At 35.6% G+C, this 16969-nt stretch overlaps 1 pseudogene; it reads right to left on the bottom strand.

Moving 5' to 3' along the window:
• Positions 1–4290: 4290 nt before the first annotated feature.
• LOC143535084 (uncharacterized) lies at positions 4291–6226 on the bottom strand (annotated as a pseudogene).
• Between the last annotated feature and the right edge of the window lie 10743 nt (positions 6227–16969).

Here is a 16969-nt window from a genome sequence, read left to right as displayed (position 1 = left end):
TTTCTCTACCTCAATCTCCACAGAGGTTCCCGGATTAGCTCTAACTAGCTCCTTACAATAGTCCTTTAGAAGTGCATACTGAGTAGTGAAATTACCATCAATCTTCTGCCTAGCCATGGCCCTCGCCCGGAAAACTTTAGTCTCTGAGAGTTGTATTTGATATTTCCTCTGGAATTGATCTTGTAGTGCTTTAACTGGTATGTTGTAGTTCGAAGCAACAATTTGTTCAGCTTCTTTAGCAATCCAACTCACAGTACACAACTTGACATTTCTTATATTAAGGCATGTATGCTCATTAGTAAAGGTCTTCACAACCCAAGAGGATAATTTATTGTGGTTGGAGATATGTAAGACAAAAGGACAAGTGGGAATCAGTTTCTCTTCCATTGGTTCTTTCATTGTTTTTTTTTACTTATCCACCTTTTGAGACCCACCAACTTTACTCTTCACAACTACCTCTTTGGACCCACCAACAACATGTGTAACTCCAGCACATAACACCCTTACTCTTTCTTTATCATTCCTTTTAAAGTAAAGTTGCCTTCTACTCTCAATGCAAAACTTCTTTACTAGATCCCTAACTTCATCCATATTTGAAAACTGTTGTCCAACATAAAAAGGTGCAAACACTGGATCTTTGCCCTTTCTATTCTTCTTCCTAGCCTTTTTCATTGCCTTGCTTAAAGGTGTTTCATCTTCATCCATGCTATCAAAATCATCTATGTCAACTTCAAAATCACTGTTATGATCTTCACTAGCGAAGTGTTGATGTTCTTCATTAACAGGTATATCCACCACAGGTCTAAATTCATTCATGTCTACTTCTAAATCATCACAGCTATTATCACTGTCAACAAAGAAATCAGAATCCTCAGAATCATCTTCATCGCTACTCTCGCCATCCCCATTGTTATCTTCGTCACCACTCTCACCATCCCTAGTGTTATCTTCGTCACCACCCTCACCATCCCCATTTTCATCTTCATCAATGTGATCCTTAGTCCTAACCTCATTATCTACTTGGCTTACTTGACTTTCATTGATAGTTTCTGTAGTGCCTATTTCCTGGCATCCAAGCTCAGTGTATACCTCAATAACCTTAAACTCCTCAACATACTTAAACAACTCATCAAAATCAGTGTCATTTGTTAAAGCCCTTAAACCATAATCAAGATCACTGTTTGAAACCTTAAAATAGTAATAAAGTATTTCATCTCCTACATGAAGATCTAAGCAATCTGTCATAGATTCTAGTTCGTGGAACCCAAACTCGAAAGAGTCAACCATATCAAAAAACCCTACCTTTCCGTTAACATAGGTTCTGCATGGAGGCTTTGTGAATCTCCCACCATAGTTAAACTTCATGGAGAAAACCTTTGGGTGACCCCCTGTTTAATAAACAATATCAGTAAAGATTTAATAACTATTGTTGATCCAGACAATCATGGGAAAAAGTTTAAAGAAACCAGTTAAACAGAGATCGGTACTTACGATATTATTCATCGGGGTCAAACTTTTCATGTGGAGATCGAAGCCACTAGAGACTAAGCGCCATGATCAAATATTAGTGGTGAATCATCGTTGTTTGTTCGTCTAGAGTTTGGAATTGTGGTTCATTGTTCTTCTAGGGTTTGGAATCGTGGTGTCGAACAAAACAATTGAAAAAGACAACTGGATGGTTTTTTAATCAGGGATTTAGGGTTGGTTGGTGTTTCTTTTGGGAGTACAATTACCAACTGCCCCTCAAGATGATGGACATAACCAGGTGGATTTAACGGGGTAAGTTGGTTAGGATATAATTGAAAGCAAAATGAAACCACAGGGACGAAAAAAAGACAATCAGAAACTATTGGACTAAAATCGCAAATTTGGACAAACCACAGGGACGAAAACCGCAGTTTACTCGGTCTAATATTATAAACGACTCGTGGTATATATTCTATGTTACATGTATATTAGAGCATTCTCATCACATTCCTCATCCTTATCCCTATAATTACACTAATAAACACTACTTTTCTCTCTCATGTTCAATTAAATAATATTTTTTATACCTTTATCATTGCAGTTTTCTTTCTCCTCTACTCACAACCAATCCAACAAATATTAAAAAATAAATAGGGGCAAACAATGTTCCCCAAAAGTTTCCCCAAATTTACAAAAAAATCACTACATTTTTCTCTCCACCCTATAATTTACACTCACAACCACTAAAACCTCACCCTATAATTGACATACTTTCCTCACATAAATTTAGGGGATGGGATGTGAATGCTCTTATAACTTTATAAAAGGCTCATTTTGAAAAAAGAAATTTAAGATCCTCTTACATGGAAGTAATTAGGCTTGTAAACGATTCAAACGTCCGATGAACTGTTCATGAACAGTTCGACGGAAAATTAGTTTATGTTAATTTATTTAATAAACGAACAAACACGAGCATAAAATTTGTGGATATTTAATAAACAAAAGAATATGAACATATATTTTGTTTGTTCATTTATGTTCGGTTTTTGTTTAATGTTTGCATGTGTTCATTTATGTTAGTTTATGTTTGTTTGTGTTTAATTACGTTTGTTCATATATATTTCATTTATAGTCGTTTATAATTATCAAAATATGATCGTGAACAGTTTCTTTTATATGTTAAACAAAGGAACATAAACGAACCCGAACATGCTCATTTTTTAAACAAACGAACATTAATACAAATATTTGTTTGATTTCATGTTTGTTTAAAGTTAAATGAATGAACACAAACATGCCCTTATTCGTGTTCTTTCAGTTTATTTACATGCCTAAGAGTAATCTATGTATTAATCATCCAAATGTTCAGAAATTATCATTTAGTCACCCAAACAAAAAACTTTAAAGACCACTAGGATATCAATTTTGAGTGTTATGTTCCATATGAAATCATAATTATATAAAAACCAACTTTTATCACGTCAAAGTTTTTAAAACCACAACTAAAAGGGCAATAAGAGTAGCATTTCCATCTTTGTCCCCTTTAAAATTAGACTCTTTATTTTGTATCGTGACCAGAATATTCATCTTTTATCTCTATCTAAAAAATCTAGAGTTTTATAAACATTGAGTATCCAAATAAAGAGATCACTATTCATTCTTTATAAATGTTGGCTAGTATTTAAAAAAAAGTAATAAAAGTAAGTGTTTATGAGTGAAAAAGAGGTGACTAACGCATTTGAAGGGGCATGTTAACAAAATATAAAGATAAATTTAGAGAATGATGATTTGTTGTTACATTATAAAGATTGAGATGAAGAATTAAAGATGAAAATTCTAACGTGAATGCCAAAATAAGAGATACTTGTCTTTCTAAGTTGTACAAGTCTAATTGGAATTATTGTAAATATGTAATTCTGGCACCTTGTCAACTTTTAATGTTATTTCATTATTTCGTCGACACACGAGCGCACGCACATACACACATACAAATCCTAGAGAGGTGGCGGTGCCTTCCTTCTATTTTGTAGGTGGATGGTTCAGATTCAACAGGGTACAGGTATATATGATTTAAGAGTACGTTAGTTAGCCATTAAAGAAAAAACTTAACATGCAAAACATACAAAGTGATTGAGATTATGAATTCACGCGGTGGCTATTGTGTAATATCAATTGTCTAAATTCAATTACTTCATAATTCACATAACTAGAGTATTTATTAATGACTTATTTTGATTATAATAAAGTTTTGTGTATGTATTTGTATAACTAGCATAATTATTTGTATAACTAGAGTAATTTTTATAAAGGATATACCTATATTATGAACATAATTTTGAATCATGACAAGAGTAAGTATGAAATCATTTATTTTGAATAGGATAAAGTTTTACACTTGTACACATGTATTAACTAGAGTAATAGATGGTGACTATGTCAAATATAATTACATTAAAACACATACTTAAAAAATTATTTATATGACTAGATATTTCAATCATAACTAGTAATTATTTAATTACAACATTGGTTAATAGTAGTTTAGATGTTAATATGGACTTAAATTGCTAATTTAATCCATTAAGTTTATTGGGTTCTTGGCAGCCCAGTATGTGGAACTTTCTCCAAGCCCACGTATAAAAAAACTAGTTAACTAAGTTGGGCCACTGTTAAAATGAAGCCTTGACAAGGTCTATGATAGTTCAGTTGTGTTTATTTAGCTATGACAATATTGTAAAGACTAAAGACTTGTTAAAAGATGCATGTAATTCTTGCATTAGAAAGTTAAAATTACATATAAATAACACGAAATTTACATTAATATTAATCAACCACCACCAGTTTCTTATACTCCTCACCAGAAATGGCACTCTCCATGACACCCTCAGGGCTCATACTCCCTCCATCTTCCATAAACAATGTCATCAAATTCTTCGAAAACCCGCTAACCAGCGCCACCCCATTCTCCTTCCCAGCCACCGGCGTCGCAAACGAGTCCCTCAAATTCCAAAACACCATCTCCGGAACCGCCCCTCCATACCCTCTCTCCACAAACTTCCTCTTGATCACCTTATAATCAGTCCCCACGGGCGCACCGACGCTTGGTCAAACTCCATGTCACTAAACACAAACACCCTCTTGATCATTTTATCTTCACTCAACCTCACTTTTGTCGCCACTTCAAGTATCAAATCAAACACTTTTTGAAAATTAGTGTTCATCCCCCATTCCATTCGTCTCACAAATTCGATCTTTGATCTCAAATCGTCCCCTTGAACATAATGCAGCTTCGGGTTTGCACTAAAAGTAATAACCTTCCCTTTCCATGGCTCCTCGCTTAATTCGGAAACCAGTACTCCCAGAGCCACACAAACATCCATTGGAGTCCCGGACATACTACCCGATACACCACAGATCGCTAAACAATTGTTTAACTTCCCTTTCTTTAACATATCATCCACCATTCGCTTCCATTGAAGCTCGGCCACCTGACCACCATCGTCGTCCTCCAAACTGTTTACAATCTCGTGTGGAAGAAGTGCACCCGCAGCCACTTTCGCTTTACCACACTTTACACTCTCCAAATACTCTTCAAACCTTAACCTATCATGCTTCAAAAACTTCTCCTTATAAAGCTTCATAGCGAAGCCACTCTACCGTACGGTATCAAATTCCATTGATTCCGCCCGATGTAAACCTCGGGTAGCTCCAGGGCCTTCCTTAGCGGCACCAGCACTTCCTTCCTTAAACGATCCCTAACCCGGTACGCATAACAAGCTTCTTTTATACCCTCGTATTCGTTATACACTTCACAAGGGTACACTTTCTTCGCTATGCTTTCGCATAACAAAGTCGCTCTATCGAATGATGAATCCAAAGATGGACACCATTTAGCAGCCAGGCTGATTCTCCTAGAGTCCCCATAACTTAATAACTTGATATCCGACCGCAAGCACTCAGCGAACAAATTCGACACACAATCATGTAACAACTTGTAATCTGGGTCACGGTTGTATCGTTCTAAGGCTTTTATAGCCATAATAATCCTTTTATCTTTTCTTTTGTTACTAGCATTCATCTTTTCCATTTCCACTCTCTTTAACTCGGCCGAAAGCCTTTGCTCTCTAGGCACACTCTTTCTCGCAGCTCGGATTTGCTTAGAGCTTTTTCTTGAGTGATTAAAGCGCCTATACATGGTCTTACGACTTTGCAAAGACCTGTGTTTTTTGTTTTTCAAATGCTCAGCTTTAGCTATTTTACGAACTTCAGGTCCTTGAAGGAGACGGTATAGTAACTCGGGCAAGTCCTTAAAGTAGCCGAATTCGGCCAAGGACGAGAGGTTAGAAGCCATGGTTTTGGGGTGGTTTTTATGGAGCCATAATGCGGATGTATAAAACCCTTCTTTATCTGATTTACCCGTGCCTCGGACGCCTCTTAGGTTGCATATTAGTTTTAGGGTTGTCAAGGGCTCGTGTTGCCACGCTTGTTGTAAGTGGTGTGTGACGGTTTCGGGTGGTGAGTCGGGGACAATGTGGAAGAAGAAATCAAGGCATGGGTTGCCGGTGGATAGAAAGGTTGGTGACATGTTTTCGGTGTAGCCCATGGGTGGAGTTTGGGTTACTCTAGTGGTGTTGAAGTTGGAGATCATGGCGTCCATGAATGGGTGGGTGGTGGTGGTGGATGGTGGTGAGACGGTGGTGAGACGGTGGGGACGGTGGATCTCCGGTGGGCCAAGGAGGGAGGTGGATGTGGGAGCCATATTGTTATATATATGTTTTGTATTGTAAGGTGTTTTGGTTTTTGTTTAATTTTATGCATGTTGTGTTTGTGTTTATATAGGAGTTTTGATCCTTGGGCATCACGCATGTCGAACTATACGGAATATGACTTGGCAACACGAATAAGAATAATATTTAGTTCTATATTTAAGCTTTGTTATTATAGGATATGCTTGGGCAGCACGATTAAGATAATTATATATACAATGACTAATATATATTTGGTTGTATTATACTCCCTCCGTCCCATTAAAAGTGTCATGTTTAGAATTTTCAACGTCTTTATTTATAAACTTTGACCTTAAATAATTTTGTTTGCGTTAGATAACACTTGATGAAAGTTATATGATTTGAGTATGTTTTAAAAAATGTTTTTATCGGTATAATTTTTATCAAGTTTTATATAACACAAAAAGTATATAATTACGGTCAAAGTTTATAAATAAAAACTTTGAAAATTCAAAATATGACACTTTTAATGGGACGGAGGTAGTATTATTATTAGTATGCATTATATATTTTTGTTCTAAACAATATACGAGGCTTGGCTCGATTGTCAAACATAAGTTTATTAATTGTTTTATTTAGGTCGTTTGTATCATGTTTTATACTATAAAAACCAGTGTTTTAAAAACCGATTTAAATCGGCCAGTTGAACCGGTTAAATCGGATTTCACATAGCAGGCCGGTATTTTAAGCCAGGTATTTTTGGTCAGTTTATCGTATCGGCGGTTTTTATCTAAAATACCGGTTTTTACCGGCATATTGGTTTTAAGTACGATAATTTTTTTATATTTACAGCCCATATTTTTCCAAAATTACTTTAAACCCAACAATTAACATTCAAACATGTTAACTTTAGAACTATTTTTTTAAAATTGAGTGCTTTTGTATTATTTTTTTTTAATATTGATTAACTTTTAAATTATTTTTTGTTATGAGATCATTTACTTTTGAGTTATTTTTAGAATTGAAGTTGCATTTATAGGAAATTATAAGATATAACCGGTTGAACCTCCAGGTATACCCGGTTCAACTGGTTGTACCATTTTTTTAGCCGAATCCGGTACAAGTAAAATACCGGTTTTTAAAACATTAATAAAAACCTAAATTTTCAATATTTTGAAAATGCTTAAAGTTATATAGCATAATAAACAAATAAGAAACTTAATTAGTTATTTTGTAACTATAACATGACGTGAGAGAACTGCAAATAAGAAAAGTGACAATCTATTATCTATATAGATTAAAATCAAAAAGTCGGTGCCACAAATGCACCTTTATAGATATTCTTTTAAGGCTATTATTAGGACCTTTTATAAAATTACTTTTAAAGTTAACATCATCTGCTTACTTGGTTCAATGGGTATGTGAAGAAACACGGATCTACTCCCCGGGTATGGGTCTTAGATCCAATGAGTCAACAAGGTAGGATACGGTTAACTGCTAACACGATATGAACCCAATTGCCTAAAGTCCAATGACAAGCACCTGCAAAACAGATACCGTGAGCTCGTTACGGGAATGACAAGAGGGGGGGGGGTCTTCCCGTAACCATCCTCCGGCGTGAGAATAAGTACTGTTCTGTAGAAGATAAGCACTTAAGTAAATTGAGAGAGTACAGTGGGAGTGAATGAATACCTTATGATGATTGAGAAGGTATTTATAGCCAAAGGGTGTGAGAAGGTGATTGGGTCAGCTGTCCTTTTAGAAGATGCCCTCTAATCGTTTGGACACGTGCCTTCATACGATAGGTTTAGTTCATACGTTGCATGTGCATGCATGACAGCCTAGACACGTGTCTCCCAAGTATTGGTTAAAGGGAGAATATTAACCATGTGCATGGTTGTAACGGCCTTGCTAGGTGTCATTAGCTGATTGGCCAGAGGATCACGTATTGCCCAAGAAAGCATCTAGGCAAATCTTCTCGAAGGTAATAGGTTATTAACAGCTGTCCCGGAGCATTACCTTGTGGTCATTTATGCGGAAGGATGTTCCTTTGCGCGGATGACTTCTGAGGGTGCTTTGGCGCTTCCGCATGTGCTATGAGGGTGTTTCTTTCTCAAATGATTATGCGGATGATTTATATGTCCCGCGGGTGTCTTATGAGGGGGCTTTTGATTAACCCGCGGGTATCACTTAAGGGTATTTGGTCTTTTTGGTACCCTACCTCTATAGTATGACTACCTTTTCAAACCACCTGGGTTCTGCCTTCTTCCTGAGTTCGAGCCTCCAAGGCAGAAAGTTTCATTTTTATATTATTTTGTTGTTATTAATGTCAATTAGGATACATTGTGTGTGTTGTATTTAGGTTTATTTTTTAGTTCTATATGGTATGTTTTATTGATTATTGTTTTTAACTATCATAATATGATGAATTTACCTTTTATCTTTGGTTCTTGTACCTATAATTAACCTAACTGACACGATCGAATTCGTGTCGGTATTTTTGTTCTAAATATGTTAACTTGACGGAACTATTTTTTAGGTTTAGTTCTGAACCATAACAAACGTAGCACAAACGTAGCTGATACTGACAAAATCCGTGTTGACTCGGCGCTACAACAACCGTGTTTTACCGATAGAATAAACGTTATTTTAAAAATGTTTTACGAGTATTCACTAATTTGTGTTTTGAGTTTAATGTCTATAACAATACGAACCTAACCGATACCAACTGAATTCGTATCCGCCGCCACAATGCGGTGGTTTGCTACCTAATTCATATTAGAATGAAACGAATGTACTTCTAAATTCTAATCATCTCATCAATTATTTAATGGCAGTATTCAAAACCACAAACCACTATATAATTTAAAACATGTGCACATTACGTCATTACTACATTACAAGTCAAGACAATAATTTGACTAAAAATACAAATTCCATCATTACACAATTACATTACAAACATACATATAAGCTGTATATATTTGTCGGTGACGTTTTCGTAGATCACAGCAACGCGTCAACCGTGCTGATAATAATAGTGTTGTAATTCTAAAGCAAAAAAACCAAACTATTCAATTCAATTCAATTCAAATCGATCTACACAACAACAACAGCAACCTCTCACCATATTCTCCACATCAATAATATTATTATTATTGTAACATCATCTTCTAGGGTTTATTTCGCGCCTTATTCTTCAACCGCTTACACTTCAATCCCTGTTAAGCTGCCAGATCTCAGACTAATCATTATCATCAAGGTCTAATTCACTTTTAATTTCACAATTCATTTACTTCTTCATTGATCTCACAATTTAGGTTTTGTTAATGTCAGTTTGTAAGATCTGATATCGGATGAGCTTAGTTTATCGTTTGGTTTGTAATTCGTTACGGTTATGTGTTAAGATTTGATTGAATTAGGTTTTTGCATATATTATACTCCATTACTTCACTTACCTGTGATGTTGTTATCAATCAGAATTGATTTTACAGTTCAGGTGATTAATAGATGCATACTGCTTAGGTTCTGGATTATTAATTTTTGTTGATTTATTCACAAATTATTATTATTATTATTATTAGAATATTAACAAATTTTTTTTCCAGTAGTTTAGAAGATTTATAGCTGTTAATTTAGGTTATGGATTATTAATGTATGCTGATTTATTCACAAATTATTATTACTATCATTATCATTTTTTTTCAGCAGTTCAGAAGATTTATAGTTGTTAATTTAGGTTATAGATTATTAATTTATGCTGATTTATTCACAAATTATTATTAATAATTATTATTATAATTTTTTTTTAATTTTTATATTTTAGCAGTTCGGAATATTTATAATTGTTAATTTATGTTATGGATTGTTAATTTGTGCTGATTTGTGTTGGTTGTGAATTGATGTTGTAGATTTGATATTTAGAGGAAGTGAGTGAAGCGGGGAGGATTTGGATAATGAAACAAGGGATGATAGAATGCAGTGTCTGTCATTCCAAGTTGGTGAATCCGTCTGCAAAGACTGCGTCTAGGGCCTATGATCGACATAGGAGCAAGTTTTCGAAAAAGCAACGGGCGCTAAATGTTCTTTTGGTTGTTGGTGATTGCATGTTAGTTGGTTTACAGGTGATCTCTTGATTCTTGTTATTAAAATAACATTGAAAGTTGTTACCAATTTATATTTCTATCATCAAATACCCTTCGCTATAAATTGTACATGATGGAATAATTTCACTTAGGTAACATGCTTTTAAGGGCTTATAAAAGTTCTAGAATTGGGCTAACTGCTTGATTAGATACAAATTAAAAATGGTTGGGCTGGTTTCAAGATGTGGGTAGTTTTTGTCCTCAAGCCACTAAGCCAGTTGTTACTCCCAAACAATGGTCTTGTGTTACATGCTCAAATTAATAAAATGGAACACAAAATCACAAAAATTCTCTCCTTTAATTGTGTTCGTTTCTATTAGTATTAAGTTATTACTTATTAACCCATAAAATACTCTTTGCAAGGGAACTCGATGGATCTAACAATAAAAAGGGGAACTGAGCCTTACACATATGAAAAAGCTTTCTCTCAAGGTGTGTATTCATTTACGTAATTTTCTTTCTAACACTCTAAGACCAAGTGTAGTGGGCGCCGGATTGGGGCGATAAAGGGGAAGAACACCCCCCCCCCCCCGCGGCGATAATTGGGCGAAAAGGGGCGGGGGGCGGGATTAACTTGTCGCCGATGGAGAAGAAAAATAATAATATTATAATTAAATGACTGTTGTGAAACGTTCAAATTTAAAAAAATATTTAAACAATATATATATATATATATAAACATACACCCTTCTTCTCCATTTTATATCCATTTTATACACAAATCTTACCCAAATTCTTACAAAAAATAAACAAAATGAATCCTAGAAACAACCCGAACCAACCGAACTACCAATTCCCTGGTTTCGGTCAAGCGTACGGTTCGCAATCGAGCCAACCGAACCAACCGAACTACCAATTCCCTGGTTTTGGTCAAACGTATGGCTCGCAATCGAGCCAACCGAACCAACCAAACTTACAATGGAACCCGAGGAACCTGAACCAACCGAGCTATCCGTATCAATTTTCTGACCCGAACCTAAACATGTACGCCAACTATCTCAGCCCCCAAAACACAATGCCGGCGTTCGGGTCTACACCACCGGAGTCGGAGCCGGTGACGGTACCGGATACGCAAACGTCATGGGCCTCCGGTTCAAGCAAAAAGCCAACCCGTAAACACAAAAAAAACAACCGGGGAGTCGATGGCGCAACGTGATCCATACAAGCATTGGAGCGAGGAGGAGGAGATGGCCCTTGCAAGGGTTTGGATCGTCATTTCGGAGGATCCCAACTTCAATAGGTTTTTTAATATTAAGTATTTATTAAAAAAGTATTTAGTGTTTATTAAAATGTATACTAATTGTGACAAATAATTTTAATTTGTAGCTAACTTTCAAGCCACCGGGGTGTTTTGGAAGAAAATATTTGAAGCTTGGCTCGAGATAACCAATAAACCCGAAGACTACCGGGGAAAAGAAGCGGTTCAAGCCCACTGGAAGGGGCTTAACGCCGATTGTCAAAAAATTGCCGGCATATTTAATCGGTTGCAGGGGCCCGGCTGGCGTAGCGGGCATAACGACGGCGACATTATAACTCAAGCCTTGAGCGACTTTCGAGCTCAGGGACAAACTTTTGAGCGCCCCGGGAAACCGTTCAAGTATTTGAATTGTTGGAAAAAACTACGCGGTTGCGCGAAATGGGCCGGGGCACCAACCGTTCCCGTCGCCCGACGAGCCGGCTCATCCCGACCCTCAAAAAGGTCGAAGACATCGTCGTCGACAAATCCGAGCACACCAAACACACCCTCCGATGCTCGTAGCTTCTTTCTGGACGACATGGTTAATTTGGCCGAAGATTTTAATATACCCGACGACGATGAGGTAGAGGAGTTGCCTCAACCACGCGGGAGATCAAGGAAAAATAAGGGGGGAAGGTTCGTCGTCAACACGATTCATTACGGAGCCCGTTGAAATAAACGAGTTGGCCGGTCGTTCGGAAACAAATGCCACCGTAATTGGAGCCGACCTTCGAGCATCCAACAAACAACAAGAAAAGCTGAACCAGACTTTCGAATTAAAACAAATGAAAGACGACTACGAATCCCTCGATGCGGAGGGGTTTCACGAGGATGCCGCATTATTGTTTCAACGCCGACGTGAAAAAATGCGCGAATATTACGGATATTAGTTTCTTTTTTAGTTATGTTTTTTTTAATTTTTTTTCTTTAGTTATGTTTTTTAATATTTTAAGTTATGTATTTTTTTTAGTTATGTTTTTTTTATTTCATTTTAATTTTAATGCATTTTTATTTAATTATTTAAATAAATTGGTTTTTATTTAATTAGTTTAATTATAAAAAGAAACTAATAAAAAAAGACACTGTGGGCCCAACTTGTAGCCCCTACACCATTATACCCCAAAAACAAATTTCCATTTCATGCTGACTGGGCGTCATGTGTCACAATTCACCCCCAATTGTAGCCCCTTCACTACACGTAGCCTAACAGTATGGAAAAAGAAGCCTACTTTTCTTTAATTTATTTTAGTATACATATTTTCTTTTCAATATCTTAACTTACTATTAAAAAGTTTGTACATAATTAATATATTTAATCTAAACGTACATGTATGGGTCATGGCTATAAAAGAAGAGAATACTGAATTAGGAATTCCATTTGTTATCACATAAAACAAATTAAGGTGAGCTAGATGCATCTCCAAGTTATGTTTATTGACATCTCAACTACTCTTAACATAATTTATTTATAAAAAAAAACTAAATTCAATTGAGGTGACTAAAACTTCTTTATATTTTTCTGAAATAATTTATATAGTTTACGTAACAAATACAAGAAATGAACAAATACAAGAAATGTGAAGTAAAATCATATTGAAATTTTGATTTCACAATAGAAAATATTTCATAAAATAGTAACCAAGTTCAAAAGTGTTTCAATTCAGACACTCATACATATTTTCTTCAAATCGGACCATTAAATCTTCAAATCGAGTCTCACCAATTTTTTTGTGTGTCAAGAAAGAAATGGATGATAAAATGTGGATGCCGGAATGTAGTTTAATTAAAAAAAACGTTAATTATGTTAAAATTCAAAAATATAAAATAAAAAATCCACGTCACCAGTCAAGGTTAACATCAAAATAAAGATAAACAGATTTCTTATGAGAAATAAAAAAGAAAAAGGCTAAAAAAACATGTTAAAATTTTTAATTTAATAAAACATAAAACTTGAGTGACCTAATTAAGACACTTCCTAAAATTGAGTGACCTAATAAAATATTTTTAAAACTTGATTAATATCCTATTAAATTGCCCCTTCACATAATACTAGACAAGAGAGACAGATAAACGGGCAACAAGCAGCATTCACCCACTTTTGAATATCAAAATTGATCATACTAAAAACCAAGTATCAATAACTCAATAAGTTAACGTGCATTACCCGCTGAACTATTTTTAAAAATGTAGCACATTCGGGTGTAGGGATTCAGATGTATCAAAGACAAAATGAATGAAGACATGTTGATTCTCATCATATACACGGTCTTCCTGAGTTTTTTAACGAAGGAAAAAAGAGGGAAGGATAAGAAAGGGAAGAGAAGGGAAGGAATTTTTTTTTAATTAGGTGTGTTCTTGAGTTTGAAGGAAATTAGAGGAAAAGAAAGGATAACTATGTTATCCTTAGTAATCATCCCATTTTTGGGATGATAACTTATTGGGAAAAAACATCAATTTAATCCCTTCTAACTCCTCCTACTCCTTTCCTTTTCATCCTAAAAAAAACTCAAGAACGCCCATTTTTAACTATCATTAGTTTTTCTTTCCTTTCCTTCATTTAAAAAAACTCAAGAACAGGACGTAAGGATTACACAAGCAAACGTGTTCACCCTGTCCATCCAAACACAAGAATGTCCGAGACGTTTATACATTTTGAAATGTTAAAGGGTTGAAAACACACACATTATGGTATTACTAGCTGAGTGCCCGCGCAATGCAGTTGGGGCGTGCACGAACTCGACATTGAACGTATAGTATGTGTCAGTACATACGTCATCTAATGACAGTGTGCACGTAGCCCGAAATTTGACGCGTAACTCGTGCAAAGTCAGTTGCGTGTAATCGAAGATTGAACACGCGTAACCGGCCCAGAATGCATGTTACTGACATTAAAACATGCTTAACCAACACCACGCGTGTAATTCATAACGTTTACCGGTGCAGGGCGCTATGTTGAGCGCTTACCAAGATTTGGTTATGTGCGTTATGTGGTGCTGAACACGCGTTTATCGGCCCCCGTACATGTAAACAACGACATCTGCGTAACCGGTGACGAAAATCAAGAAGCAAGCCCTAAACCAGTTCCGACTCGACATCGGTCTGACCTGACCCTATCTACTCGAACCTGAACCAAATTAACCATTTTTCTTGTATCGACTTGTTTTGACCCTAATCCACTTTTACAAATGACTCAAGCTCACCCGACTCGACGTGTTACCAGTTCTACACGGTAATCGCGTAACATGTTAACTTTTTAAAACTAAAAAACTATAGCAATACCATACTCAAATTAAAGAGAATATAATACTCGTTTTTATGAAAAATATTAACGTGTGAAAAGATATGGCTGTTAAAAAGTCGAGGGGTAGTTGGTTTTGAATTAAGGGGCATATGTGTACTATTATCTAAATTTACAAAAAAAGTATTGAAGTTGAGGGACCAAAGTTATAAGTATATTGTAAAGGAATGAAAAGACTTTATTACCCTTAATTTGTATATTTTTAATGCATTGTGTGTTATACATAAAACATTGAATTTGGTACCTTTTTAAAATTTAAGAGATCCTTCACTCATGCTTTATATATTAGTATAGATATAGATATAAATTATAAGAAACTTTAAGACTAGATCCCAAACACGACGTAACCCATTGGCCCCAAGTATAGCCCACACCCTCTTCTAAACCAGGAAGATCAATCCACTCCACTACTCTTCTCTATTCTCTCTATATACATATGCACACATACATACGTTCTTATACAATAAATATATACCCATATTAACTTGACCATTGGAGGGTAATTCAAAGACCACGATCTTTGATCCCTTTTCATTAGTTTCCAGTTTCCTTTGTCTTGGAGTTTATGTAATAACTATGAAAGACGAGACCCAAATCGTGCAAAACCGAAGCCCGACCCAGACAACCTTCATTTCCACAAGAACTAAATACAACATTTCATGATCTTATTCTTTTTTTGAACTGTAAACTTTTATAAACAACTAAGAACACTAAGAATAACCGCTATCTCTACGGGATATTCCTTCTTTCAAAGACCACCTTTTTTAGAATTCTATTTATTTTTGCTTCAAGACATCATCTTATTAAATGTTCTAGATCGTATAATGTTAAATTCAAAGAAAGAATTTCATGGTTTTTTTGAACGACCAAACGAATATAAAATGTCTAGGTACTCCATACGAGGTGACCCAATGACAAAAGATCACTGTCAGCTGGCCTAAACCAGCTTTACGGAGCCTTTAAGCGCATCCAAGTTATCTACACTTTAAGAGAAAATGACCCAATGATGATAAAACCCGACCACTCCAATGAATGAACCGGAGATTATAAAGATCCAAGTTTTTCTTTATTAACTCACCCATGTCCTTTGTTAATTATATATTCGAGAACCTTTTGATTATTATTTTTGTTTTTCTTGAAATTTCTTAGACTTGACTTGTGAAAACCCGTCATTCACGACTTTCTTCATCGCCGACATTCATATAAAATCCAATCCGTACACCCAAATTCCCATCATTTCATTTCAATAAACCCTAAAAAACGCGTTGTGTAAACTTTAATCAATCAATCAGTCAATTAATCAATCGGAGTGATGTCATCAACGACGGAGAAGAAGCCCGATGAGCCCGTGATGGGGATTCCGTACAACCCCAACTACCAGCAGCAGCAGCAGCCGTCTATGTACGCACCACAACAACCACAGCCGCAATACTACGTTGGACATAACCCTTATCAGTCCGGTCAAATCCCACCTAACGCCGTCTTTGGAGATCCCAAAGGTATCCCTATTCAACAAACTATTTACCGAGATACCCCTGCTCCGGTTAACTGTGCGTTTTGCGGTAGCTCTGGTCTCACCACCGTCAGGTATTATTATTATTATTATTCAATTGATTTGTTTTTATATAGAAAATTTGTGAATTTTATAGTCTTGTTGTCGGATTGGTGTAATTGATTTGCAATTGGGCGAGAATTAGGTTATCCCACTGGGGTTTTATCTTATATTAGGTACCCACTAGGGTGTGGCGTGGTACGGTTCGGTGCGGTTTTTGGCTAAAACCAAACCGAAAACCAAAACTTCGGTTTTTAGAGTTTTTGAAACCGTTCGGTTTTGGTTTTTTTCGGTTTTGGTTTCGATTCGGTTTTTACGGTTTTTGCCATTTGAGCTTTAAAATTTTAGCCCCGAAAAAAAGTTGGCAAAAAATAATAAATTTAGGTATAAATAATTTTGTTAATTGTAAAATAATAGCCTATTATAGTATTATACATTTGATCAAAAATATTGGAGGTACATATTTATTTAAGTCTTTCAAATTACTCAATATAAAATATAAAAATAAAAATTTAGGAATTCGGTTCGGTTCGGTTCGGTTTT

The sequence above is a fragment of the Bidens hawaiensis genome, unplaced genomic scaffold, assembly GCF_021521415.1.
Source record: "Bidens hawaiensis isolate Kalapana, Puna unplaced genomic scaffold, B.hawaiensis_p1.1 tig00010387_1, whole genome shotgun sequence".
In the NCBI taxonomy this organism is placed as follows: domain Eukaryota; kingdom Viridiplantae; phylum Streptophyta; class Magnoliopsida; order Asterales; family Asteraceae; genus Bidens; species Bidens hawaiensis.
This window is presented reverse-complemented; position numbering and strand designations above follow the sequence as displayed.